Source organism: Neofelis nebulosa, chromosome 1 (assembly GCF_028018385.1).
Source record: "Neofelis nebulosa isolate mNeoNeb1 chromosome 1, mNeoNeb1.pri, whole genome shotgun sequence".
Lineage (NCBI taxonomy): Eukaryota > Metazoa > Chordata > Mammalia > Carnivora > Felidae > Neofelis > Neofelis nebulosa.
Window position 1 is genome coordinate 96,973,761 of NC_080782.1, and position 13,358 is coordinate 96,987,118.

Sequence of the window (13,358 nt, forward strand, 5' to 3'; positions counted from 1 at the left end):
AACTTATTCTCAGGATCTATGGTTTATCTAGGAGTGTCACACTTGACAACTGTAGTAAGAGCATCAAGGGTGACCAACAATACTTAAAGGCAATTAATAAGATGATGATTACTTCCAATCACATCCACCAATGTAACATACTCTTTTAGAAAAATAAGCTGAAATTAAAGTACAAATGCAGTATTCAGTGATTCAGTTTCAATTCACCGAGCAAATATTTATTAAGAGTCTACCATGTGCCAAGAATGTACTGGTTGTTAGAGATTTTGAAATTAATTCTTAGACTAATTAGCTTCTTGCAGAAAGGCATGTACAGGGTGATTAAGAGCAGCCGACGCTGGGGCCACCTCTGGCTTAACTCAGCTCCATTTTTGTGGGTGAGGGGGCTTTAGGCAAGCTCCAGTTTCCTTTTCTGAAAAATGGAAATAATAATATGTAGTTTATAGTATTACTGTAGGACTTGAGGAGATAGTCACACAATAAACACTCAGAAAGTGGTAGTTATTATTATCAGCACTGTTTTTATTGCTCCCTCCACCCCAGCCCCTGACCTGGTATCTGCACATAGGGCTAGGCAGTCAATAAATGCTGCTGACTCAACAAATAAATGGACAAATAATAAATAACAAACATTTTAATATGCCACTCTATTTGTAAACAAAGGCATTACATTGTGGGCAAAACAGATTATTAACAAATGTACAGTTTTATTTACAATATTCAGTTTCAGTCTAACGCCAAATAACATATTTATTTCTCCCTTCTATTCAATGAAGTCATAGATTTACTTTCAGTAAGACTTCTGTGTTTTAAAACATTCTCCCGTCATTTTTTTTTTTTTTTAGCAGAATCTGTGGGCATGAAAATTATTGCAGGCTCTTTTTTTTTTAATTAATTTATTTATTTTGAGAGAGAGCAAGAGAGAGCAGGAGCGAGTGTGAGTGGGGGAGGGGCAGAGAGAGAGAGAGGGAGAGAAAGGATCCCAAGCAGGCTGATGCGGGGCTCAGACTCACCAACCCTGAGATACGACCTGAGCAGAAATCAAGAGTCGGATGCTTAACTGACTGAGCCACGCAGGCACTCCTCTTTTAAAATGGGTTCCAGGAAATCCAAAAGTTTCCTAGAGCTATATGGACCTGTGGGGAAAAACATTTCACATTTTTTAGGATTCCCAGGTGGAAAGGGAGAACCCATGCCATAGTGCCCCGTTGAAGTGAGAGTTGAAAGGACCACTGAGGACATTATTGTAGGGTGTTTTTCTTGCGCCAATTTGGGGGCTGGTCTGGTGGTACTAAGGGGCAATTCTTCCCCTTTCTGAGGTGAAGAGCCTAAGCTCCAGGGCTCCAGGGTCTTTCCCAGGGATCCCTTTCTGTTTGTTCCCCTGTCCCTGCCTCTAGTTTCACTGCTCTGTTTATCCCTTCCAGGGACAACCCCTGCAGTAGGTTGGAGGAAAGGATGGGAATGTGTGCCTTGCAAAACACATTGTAGGGCTCCCACATCCTACATACAACTATTACTTCAATTTTGGTTATGTGAACATGCTCTTTACATTGACCTGGATCCTACTACTTGCTTTTAATCATTAAAAAGGGTATTGGGTGGGATGCCTGGGTGGCTCAGTCGGTTGAGTGTCTGACCTCCACTCAGGTCATGATCTCACAGGTTGTGAGTTCAAGCCCCACGTTGGGCTCTGTGTTGACAGCTCAGGGCCCGGAGCCTGCTTCAGAGTCTGTGCCTCCCTCTCTCTTTGTGCCTCTCCTCACTTGTGCTCTCTCTCTCTCTCAAAAATAAATAGACATTAAAAAATGGGTATTGGGTTATTAAAATTCAGAAACATAAACAAAGCCTGGGAACTAGAGAGCAGGCTTTTAATTGATCACTCTACCAGGTCCATTAATCTAGTCCTGAGCATGCTTGAGGAAATACATTTTAAAGTTTCCCTTAAGGGGTGCCTGGGTGGCTTAGTCGGTAAGCGTCCGACTTCAGCTCAGGTCATGATCTCATGGTTTGTGAGTTCAAGCCCCGCATCGGGCTCTGTGCTGACAGCTCAGAGCCTGCAGCCTGCTTCGGATTCTGTGTCTCCCTCTGTCTCTGCTCCTCCCCTACTCGCACTCTGTCTCTCTCTCAAAAATAAATAAATATTGGGGCACCTGGGTGGCGCAGTCGGTTAAGCGTCCGACTTCAGCCAGGTCACGATCTCGCGGTCCGTGAGTTCGAGCCCCGCGTCAGGCTCTGGGCAGATGGCTCGGAGCCTGGAGCCTGTTTCCGATTCTGTGTCTCCCTCTTTCTCTGCCCCTCCCCCGTTCATGCTCTGTCTCTCTCTGTCCCCAAAATAAATAAAAAACGTTGAAAAAAAAAATTAAAAAAAAAATATTTAAAAAAATTAAAAAAATAAAGTTTCCCTTAAAATAAATATCATTATTTCTAACTATCCTTCCTTTCATATACAAAAAAAAATTCAAAGTATTCTTTAGCTTATATTAGTGCTTTCGGTGATGTTGGTACTCCCCATCTCTTGTCCTGTTTGAAAACTACTGAACTGTGCAAACAGTTGAAGAGAATTAGGAATTTGTTTTGTTCTCTTTACTAGCTCTGTTTTTCATTCTCTGCACGCCTACTCCTGCCCACGAATCCAAGTCTGCAGTCTTTCTCTCTAAAACATATTTGTGCTTGCAATGTGCCCACTGGTTAATTTACACAGCTCTGATTCATCCTGACAGTCATATGCTTCCGACAGGTGAATACCTCCGGGCAGTCACCTGGAGACACTTTTCTGTAATGATACGTATGTTTCATGACGGTGCTATGTATCACCCTCATTTTCCAGGTATAAGATGTGACAGAGTTCTGGTTTCTTGTCCGATACCCTTAAGATATTTGTATTTTTTTTTCGTGTTTCTTTTTATGCGTGTCTTAGCAATCATTTTTAGTTTTTCTAATCTTCTCAATGATCCTCCAGATATTTCATTGTCCCTGTGGTTTCTTTCCCTTCTAGTTTGTAACACAATACTTTGTTGTTCTGGTAATATATTAGTCGAAGATGATTTCTGCAGGGCCACATAAATAAGTAAATAGTGAACCATGAAACCCGCAGGGAAAAATGGGGACATTACAGGAAGAAAACTTTAGCCAACAAGGAATAAGCTGGCTGAAGGCTGGGTTTAGGGCTGGCTGTATTTCGGCAGGTGGAGTGTATCTTTCAGCTTCTCTTTCTCTGTTGCTTCCTCATTCTTTCTTCCCTACATGCAGCGTCCCTGGACCTCTCAGAAGCTCAGAATTCTCATGTTTCCCAGTCTCCAGGCGGGAAGAGAAGCCATCCGTGGAGGACAACCTTTGGTGCATCTGCTATGCATTCCATATCTCCACCTGTTTTTCAACGACTCCCTCATTCACAGGGAGGCTACCTGGTAGCCATTCCTATATTAGATGACTCTCCCCAGCCATTGTTGATTGGGTCAGGACAGAATGTCTTATCCAGACTGCAATTAGATTTTTGTCTCCACAAATCCTGATTCATTCTGAAACTTCGAGTTTGATCCAAAGCTCTCCCCTTCTTTTCAGCACACATGAGGCTCACGGCCCCAATGACTCACGTGTGGTCTTGGGTGTTTGTGTGTCTGAGTGATGGGGGTGGTGCACTCTTCTCTCACAAAAGCCTTTCTTCCGTGATACACCCCCTCCAGCATGGGGAGAGGGAAGAGGGAGCTAGAAAAGATGTCTTCTGTGGCGAAATACTCTGCACAGGAGTTCATTGTCTCTGAGAGGTATTCCTCAGCTGGCTGCTTGAGGTAGGTTGGCAAGACCAGGGCTCACCAGCCACACAGTCCGGGCCTGAGAGGTAAGGCTTCTCTTTCTTTCAGATTCCAACCAACTTGGAGTGGTTCCCTGCAGTTGCCCTCTCTCAGCTTTGGAGAGGAGGCCAATCCACAGACCAGAGTCTCTTATCCAACCTTGTCTTTCTCCCCAAGGGGATAAGTCTTCTTTTTAGGCCTTTTCGTTATAGAACCTGGCAAACTAGTCTAGTGTCTCTGGTTCCTGAGAGTATGGGAGTCTCTAGTTAGTAACCTCTCCTTTATTTCAGCTCCGAGGGTTTCTTAACTTTTTTTAATGCAGCAGTGATTCCTGCATCCTTCTGCTAACTAGCCCTCCAGAGCAGAAGCTCACATCCATGCTGCTGCCATAGCTCAAGGGGGCTTTTGTTACTTGAAACCAGTGTCTCAGCTATTATGCCATCAAATAAATTAATTCTTTTATTTTTGAACTTTTAAAAAATGTTTATTTATTTTCAAGAGAGAGACAGAGAGAGAGCATGAGCAGGGGAGGAGCATAGAGAGATGGAGACACAGACTCCGAAGCAGGCTCCAGGCTCTGAGCTGTCAGCACAGAGGCTGTCGTGGGTCTCAAACCCACCAGTCGTGAGATCATTACCTGAGCTGAAGACAGAAGCTTAAGCCACCCAGGCACCCCATGAAATAAATTAATTCTATTCATGACATGCATTTGGTAAGATTATTGCCTACAGAAGTCAATGTGTGTCCCAGAGGAACGACTCTTTCTTGAAACTTCAAATCCCACCATGTTAGTGCCTTATGTGAGACTCGCTCTCCAGAGAAAGCTGACAGCTTCCTGGTTTTTCCTTCAGTAGAAGTCAGCAGCTTCTGTGTAGGAATAAAGAAAGTGTGTAGTGGGGTTGCTCCAAGGCTGGGCTTTTCAGGGAGCACAGTGGTAAAGAAGAGAATGAGGAGGTGAAGGTGGACAGTGGGGGAGCCGTTAAAGTGATGGCCCATGAGGCCCAGGGTGTAGAGCATTAAGAGGTTCTCTCCACTTGGCTGTCATTGGAATCAGCTGCGGAGCTTTCAAAGCTTTGCGAGTTGAATCTCTTCCCCAGTGCTTCTGAGGTCATTAAGGCAACTTACTTGTCCCGAGCGATCCCAATATTTAACGAAGGTTGCAAAACAGCATTGTATGTAAGAAAAAGAAAGGAAGGTAAGTAGGCACTGGCAGATTGAAAAGGGAAGGAAAGGTCATGGTATTGGAGATTCCCAGATGTAGGAATGAGACCTGGATTCAGAAGGGAGGCGGTTCTGAGGGTGGGATGTCAGATTGATAGTAATAACGAGTGTCTGGTGTGGCTCAGAGTGGCGGTCTCCTTGAAGCACGAGGAGGTGAGGCTGCGGGCTGGGTCACGTTGGTGGGTGCTTATCACTTTCTGGGGTACCGACCGGAGGCTGTAGGTGCAGAGACAGCGTGTGAGGAGGGGTTCACGCTCTTGCTGACCAGGGGTGGAAGATTGAAAAGAATAGGGATGGGAGGAAGATGGGATGACACGAGCCGCAAAGAAGAGGCTTTTTGGGTGGCGAAGTGACGGTTGGGGGTCGGTTAAGCATTCAAAGCAGGTCATGATCTCACGGTTTAGGGGTTTGAGTCCCACATCAACTCTCTGCTGTCAGCACAGAGCCTGCTTAGGATCCTCTGTCTCCCTTTCTTTCTGCCCCTCCACCCCCCTTGTGCCCACTCCATCTCTCTCAAAAATGAACATAAAAAAAAAAAAGAAGAAAAAGAAAGTGATGGTTGGAAGTTGCCAGGGGGAGTTTCGAGGAGCTGTAGCTAACCCCTTCCCTGCAGGCAGTTTAGGAGAAGGTTGCTGTATAGGAAAACTGTTTTCCACCTGTGAGTCTCCCTTTTCTGTGTGTCTCCACTATTCACACAAAATACTTCATTTCCGGCCAACAGATTGGGGGGGGGGGCGCGCTCCCCCACACCAAGCAGTTCTCTGTGACACCAGTTGGGTGTCCTACAACGTAACGCACTCCGCAGGTAGGTAGTGTCAGATCACACAGGGTAAGGGGCTCAGTCCTACAAGACTGCCCACCCCCCCCCCCACTTCTTTCAGATGCCAATAGCAAATCCAAGTTGTCACCTGTGCTTCTGACCCATGGGTTATAAATCAGAGGTAGCCATCACCCCCTCCTCAAGTTCAATTAATTTGTGTGAGTGGCTCACAGAACTCAGGGAAACACTCACTTGTGTTTAGCACTTTGCTAAAGGATATGATAAAGGATACAGATGAACAGTCAGATGAAGCAAAATAGAGGGCAAGGTCTGGGAGGGTCTCAAGAGTAGGAGTTTCTGTTCCCGTGGAGTTGGGGTATGTCACCCTCCTGGTGGATGTGTTCTTCCACCTCTAAGCTCTTTGAACCCTGTGCCATGGGGATTTTATGGAGGCTTCATCATGTAGGCATAGATTAATTATGAACTCCATTTCCAGCCCCTTTTTCTAGGGTGGAGGATGGGTGATGGGGTTGAAAATGTCCAGGTTCTAATCAAGACTTTGTCTTTCTGGTGATCAGTCCCCCATCCAGAAGCCCACATCAATAGGACAAAAGAGGGGTGCCTGGGTGACTCGGTTGGTTAAGCAGCCAACTTGATTTCGGCTCAGGTTATGATCTCACAATTTGTGGGTTCGAGCCCCACACTGGGGCTCTGTCAGTGCAGAGCCTGCTTGGGACTTTCTCCCTCTCTCTCTGTCTTTCCCCTGCTCGCTCTCTCTCTCTCTCTCTCTCAAAAAAAAAAAAATGCTCCTAGTGCTCTTATCATTTAGGAAATTCCAAAGGTTTCAGGAGTTCTGCACTGCCAGAAGCTGGGGGCAGAGACCAGTATATATTTTCCATGATCTCACAGTAGGGAAATGAATAGTTGTCATAAGACAGAGCTGAAGTAGAAGTGAGGTCCTGGAAAAGAGCCTGTTTCTTCAATACTATTGAGGGTATTACTGTTTTCCAGATGACTGAGGATTTCTGTGTAAGATTATACAGAGTTGTGACTGAATAGATTGTTTAGGATGTGTGACTCAGCCTGGGCCACACAAGGGTCACAAACTGGCTGAATTCAGGCTCATTTTGTTTAGACCACACTAAGGTTTGGGAAAAAATTTGAATTTGAACGTCTTTATGTAGAGTCTATGGTCTCCAGTTTACCCCAGATCCCACCATTAAGTTTTAAATGAGCTCCTTCATACATAATATATTGCGTTCTTGGCCCCGAGATTTTTTGCTTCCTTAATTTTTAAAATTGTATCATTTATTTTATTTATTTTTATTTTTCATTTTATTTATTTTATTTTTAAAGTAGGCTTCTCGCCCAGCATGGGGCTCAGTGTGGGGCTTGAACTCATGACCATGAGATTAAGACCTGAGCTGAGATCCAGAGTTGGATGCTTAATCGACTGAGCCACCCAGGCACCCCCTTAATTTTTTTTTTATTATGAAAAATTCCAGAATACTCGGGGCGCCTGGGTGGCGCAGTCGGTTAAGCGTCCGACTTCAGCCAGGTCACGATCTCGCGGTCCGTGAGTTCGAGCCCCGCGTCAGGCTCTGGGCTGATGGCTCGGAGCCTGGAGCCTGTTTCCGATTCTGTGTCTCCCTCTCTCTCTGCCCCTCCCCCGTTCATGCTCTGTCTCTCTCTGTCCCAAAAATAAATAAAAACCGTTGAAAAAAAAAAAAATTAAAAAAAAAAAAAAAATTCCAGAATACTCAAGAAAAGAGAATGGTATAATGAATCCCCCAATACCATCCTTCAGACCTGGAGACTGCTGTCAGGACCTTTGAGGAGGTAAAAAGAGCTGCATGATCTTTTTTTGACAAAAACTTTTCCTTGGTCCACCATGCTTCACTCTCACCCGTCCCTGGCTTTCCAGTCGTCCTTTGTGTCTCTATGGAAGCAGTGTCTTTTTATGTACTTTCCCACACAGTCATTCAATACATATTTGTTGAACCCCTTAGGTGTGCCACGGCCTCTCATAGGCCTTGCAGCTAGGGCAGGGAGCAACACAAGTAACTCAGTGTCTAAGCTACGGGAAGGTTTTGAATTGAGGAGGGACATGATCTGCTTAGTTTTTATTTTATTTATTTTTTATTTTTTAAATGTTTATTTTTGAGAGAGAGAGAGAGACAGAGACAGTGAGAGCAGGGGAGGGGCAGAGAGAAAGGGAGACACAGAATCCAAAGCAGGCTCCAGGCTGACAGCACAGAGCTGGATGCGGGGCTCGAACCCACGAACTGTGATATCATGACCTGAGCCAAAGTCAGACGCTTAACCAACTGAGCCACCCAGGTGCCCCATCTGCTTAGTTTTTAAAAGCATCACCAAGGATACTCCATGAAGAATAGATCTGAGGAAGCAGAGTGACTTCTGGAGACACTTGTGTGATGGTTGCTTGGTCCAGGGAGTAATGGAAGGAAGGAAGGAAGGAAGGAAGGAAGGAAGGAAGGAAGGAAGGAAGGAAGGAAGGAAGGAAGGAAGGAAGGGAGGGAGGAAGGGAGGAAGGTGGGGAGGAAGGGAGGGAGGTAGGGAAGAGGAAGGAAGGGAGGAAGGGAGGAAGGAAGGAAGGAAGGAAGGGGTCAGATTTTGGATATACAGTATTTTGAGTAGATCTGACAGATTTTGTTGATGGATTGAAAATGAGTGAGAGAGAGAGAGAGAAGTGAAGGATGACTCCAAGATCTTGGCTTGGGCAACTGGAAGATTGGAGCCACCATGTTTTAAGATAGAAGATACTGTGGCAGGGGCAAGTTTAGGTGAACAAGGGAAGAGCAGGACCTTGTCCCCACCATCAAGCTGGGCTCCCCCTAGGGTGTAGAGGGCTCTGGGAAATCTTTTTATGGAACACCTGTCTATATAAGTAATTTGATTTAAAAATGTATTTAAAAATTCATGAGCTTGGGGCACCTTGGTGGTTCAGTCAGTTAAGAGTCTGACCCTTGATTTTGGCTCAGGTCATACATCCCATGGTTTATGAAATTGAGCCCCACGTGGATGGCGTGGAGCCTGTTTGGGATTCTTTCTCTGTCTCTCTCTCTCTCTCTCTCTCTCTCTCTCTCTCTGCCTCTCCCCCACTTGCACATGTGCTCTCTCTCTCTCTCAAAATAACTTAAAAGTTTAAAAAAATAAAATAAAAATTCATGAGCCTATGTGAGGTGTGGTGATCTGCCATGTGATTTAGAATAGTGGGTTGAAAAGAGGCACGTCTGTATTTGCTCCTTGTCCGACTAGTGTATGCAAAGAGTACCACCATCTCTTCCTGTTGAGGAACAGGGACCGTCTCTTCTAGTTCATTATTGTCAAATGTGCTACCTTTCATATTTTCCATCAGGAGAAAGAGATAGCCTGGTATTATTACTCTCAATGCCACGGTTCTTTGGAAACTCTTTGTATTGAAACAATATAGATCTTGTGTCCGTGGTTCCCTAATACCATTTGGTAATGCCGATCTCATTAGTCTTCTTGATGCCACGTCACCCACAGTGCAGCCTAGGGATACTGGCTTCCGTGACCCTCAGAGATGACTCCTGTGCTTTGCGGGTGACCACAAGTGCATGTCTTCCCCAGAATATGGGGGAACATGTGAACGATAATTCATTTTACGATAAATTTGCTGGTGGGAATTTTAAAGCGTAAATGTAAAGGAGTACATCTTGCAAACATGCTGTTGGGGTGTAAACTTCCTTCCCAGAATGTAATTGCTTTCCATCTTGACTGTGTTCCTGCCTTCAGTACACATGCACCAGTAGCCAGAGCTGGAAGAAAGGTTCCATTCACTGAAGGGATGTCCATCCCTTGTCTGGCATGACTTAATACCAAGTTGGGAGACTAGGACAGCACCATATTCATAAAGATGCCAGAGGACATTGATGGAAATAGCCTGTTGACATTGTGAAACAATTTCTGGAAAACCCTCAGAGGATGAGGCATGGCCACCCCTCTTGGAGGTCTGACCTTTGTGGCAGAGCCTGTGGAGAGCTGAGTTGGGCTGGGGGGAGTGGCAATGTCTGCGGAAGGATGCACAGGGTGATGAACAGCCAGTGCCACCTCTGATGTTCTTGGCTTCTGAGCAGTGTGGCTAGTGCTGAGGTGGGAACCCCAACAAATGAGAGCCAACATGGGGCCCCTGTAGGCTGCTCAAATCAAGGGTTGGCAGAGATCTTTGATGGCCCAGAGCCCTGAACTTGTCCTGTGTCTGATGTGAGTCATACAAAATCAGTGTTAGCACTATACTGGCCAGCCCATCTCACTTGATTCTGGGACATTAACACTGCATCTGCCAGTGGGAGCATCCTGTCCCCAGGTGCCACTGCTGGAACTCGGGCCAAAAAAGAGTCCCAGACCTCTTGAGGGACTTGGGTGCTCCAGGAGTGGGGTGGAAGTATGAAAAGGGGTACAGAGGATCACTGGGCACCCAACAGGGAAGAAACAAGGACCAGGTCCCATGTTGACCTGTCCAGGCTTGGGGCACCCCCCTCCTGGATGGCCTATCTGGCCCTGACCAGTCTTAGCCACTACAGACAGACTTAAAAATTTAGGGGGAGGGCATCTCTGGTCACCAGGTCCAGTTTTGGGGCATCTTCCTGGACAACCATGGGTAGGGGCCCAGGGTTCAAGGCCCAGGGCCCAGGTGAGGGACTGGCCTGGGTCTAACGGTCAGGCTCATGTCAAATACATGTTCTTGGGAATGGTTCCATCTGGATATCTAAATCTAGGAGCCATCAAGCTTCTGAAAATGGCTTTATGGAGGGAAAAAGTTCTGAGGCTTCTAGCTCCCAAACTCCACCACTTGATTATAACATGTGAGAAGGCAGTTCTCTTCCTTTTTAGGTAGAGGAAAAACTCTAAACAAGAATTATTGACTTAACAGTTTCTAGAACTTCCATAGCTTATGGAAACCTACAAAGAACTCTGAGTCCTGAAAACAGAAGCAGTTCATAATATGAAAAACCACAGACCCAAATCTCCCTAGGAAGCAGTACCTGTGGGAAGGAATGACATTTTTCATTTCCCAGTGCCAGACCGAGTCTAGGCTAATAACATTTTCCCTGCCCTCTCAACAGTGTTATTTGTTTTAGTCTGCTGTCTGCGTAGCCAGGGGAATAATTAATTAACAGTTAAGTCTGCTGGAAGCACACGACCAAGTGGCACTCGGTAAATATTTGTTCACAATGATGAGGCTGTTGCTTATCTATACCATCAAGTTACAAAAATAAAATTGTGGGGTTTTTCTTCGTGAGGTGGTAGAGATTTGCCATCTTATTGAGGAGAAAATTGAAGGTCAGAGGAGTGAGGTGATTTCTCCAATGGTATACAGTGTGACAGGGGCCAAGCAAGCCTTGTACCCCAAGCTCCTGATTCCAAATTTATTCATTGCTTTTTCTGCTACATTGCACTAGTGTTTTGGGGGAGATGGCTGAATTCCACTAAGCAAATTCACATGTTGAGACATTAACCTTTCCAAAGAACAGTAAAATCTCATTAAGTCAGAATAATTGGAAGAATGGCCAGGATGAATTGGGGGAAAAGTTTGAACTATTTTCAGAGATTTTCAGCTTTTTCCTTTCAAGGCTGTGTAGTAAATTGGAGCAAATAACCACAAAAAGGGGCCAAACAGAGGTCACACTGAACCTGTGTGAAGGAACAAACAGGAATCATTTATAAATTGCATGTAAGTGATGACTACTAAAAATATTATAGGCATTTGGGGAAATAAATTTTGGTTAAAAATAAGCTAAATGTTTCCCATGAAATCTCCTTGCAAAAATTTACATAGGGACTTTCACAAATATGTCAAACCACGTGTTAAAATTATTGTGCCTCTGATTTAGTGGCCTGTAAATCAACCGGTTTGATTTTGCTGTGCTGAAACCGGCATTATTTCTATAGCTCACAGCCGCACGAATGATGACATCTGTCTCTAGCTTTCCATCCCCTTGATTTCCTCCTCTATCCAAGGCCCACAGAATGCCTCCAGCTGCCCTAAAACTGAAGCGTTTTGTCTATTCCTTTCCCTGACCACACTCCCACCAATTTTCACCAAATGACCCTGCCCTTCCTGCCACCGTCTGTGAGAAGTCCTCATATGTGGCCGCGTTTCAGGTTTTCCGTTCAAACACTAACATGAAGTTGTTCCTGAAGGTGCTCAGAAGTGCTGGGCCTTGGCTTTCTCTAATTCTGTTGTTTGTCAGAACTGTCAGGCATACTACTCCCGAAGCAGTTGGTAGGCGTCTTCTATTTTACTTCAAACTGACTTCTTCCTCCTTTAATGGGTAAGAATTAGGGTTGTCTACCTGGCAGCCGGCACACTGGGCAAGGGAATGTTACTGACTAACGGGCGGCTGTTTGGGAAAACAGTCTGTGTAATGATTTCAGCCAAGCTATGTGCGAGCCGGGAAAAAGAACAATCTTGGGGGGAAATGGACACATGTAAGGCTTTCTTTGCTGGGTGAGTTGTGCTGGATGGGATTCAAAGATCCATGTATCTTAGGAAAAAACTGACCAAAACAAAAAACAGGGCTAAAGATACCACTGCCATGTCGTGCTCGTTTATTCTGATGCAATAACTTCACTTCAAAGCAAACTAGGGCTCCTCAGGCCTTCCCTGCTGGTGACCTGCTGCCCCCCTCTGGAGAAGTTGGAAACGGAAGCTTTTGATTCTTTCCCGTCCATTTCTGTCTCCATTATGGGTCGGTTTTCCCAGGGCTTCCTTATCCAAAGTCACTTTGCTGCAGTGTAAAGAAGTGTAGGGCCATAAACTGCAAACCATATATTCAGTGAGTTTACATAGACTCTGAGTAATGCAAGGATCTTTATTTCTGGGTTGGAGGATGGACTGCCTAATTTTGTGAGCTGTATGTCCTGGTTCCACCCTCCTCTGACCACCGATCCAAGCTAAAACCGTCTTTCTCAGCAGTCTGGGACTAGCAAGGAGTCCTTTCTGACTTGGCATCCTACCTTAGGTATCTTATCCTTAAAAGGGAGAGTTTGGACTCCTGATCTTTAGGGTCCCTCTGGCTGATTCCATGAAAATACCTTTACCAGTGAGAAATGTCTTTAAATTTAACTTGAAGAAACTCCTAGGTATTAAACAAGCCTTCCTTTTAATGAGCAAGATTTTAGGAAATAAAACTAATACACTTGGTGCAGGGGTTGAATTTCAAAAAAAATTTTCAGTATAGGAAATATGCCGCTAGGAGGCAGTGTTGGCATATAGTTCTATTCAAGCACATCCAGTATAGTTCCTTTTGAGGAAAATATTTTTTAAATCAAAGGATATAAGAATGATTAGAAATTATGTTTTGTGTGGCAATAAAGTTCTGAAAAGAGTACTAAAGGGTCATCTATCTTATACTATAATAGAACAGTAAGTTGAATAGAAGTTTCTATCAACTATGAGTGAAGTATGAGATACCGAACCTGATTTGTGAGAAATGGTAGATAGCAACTTTTATTTTTTTTTTTTTTGAATGACATTCATTCTCCTTTTATTTCACCTCAACCACATGCAGCCTCTGAAAGCCATATTCCTTTGGCTT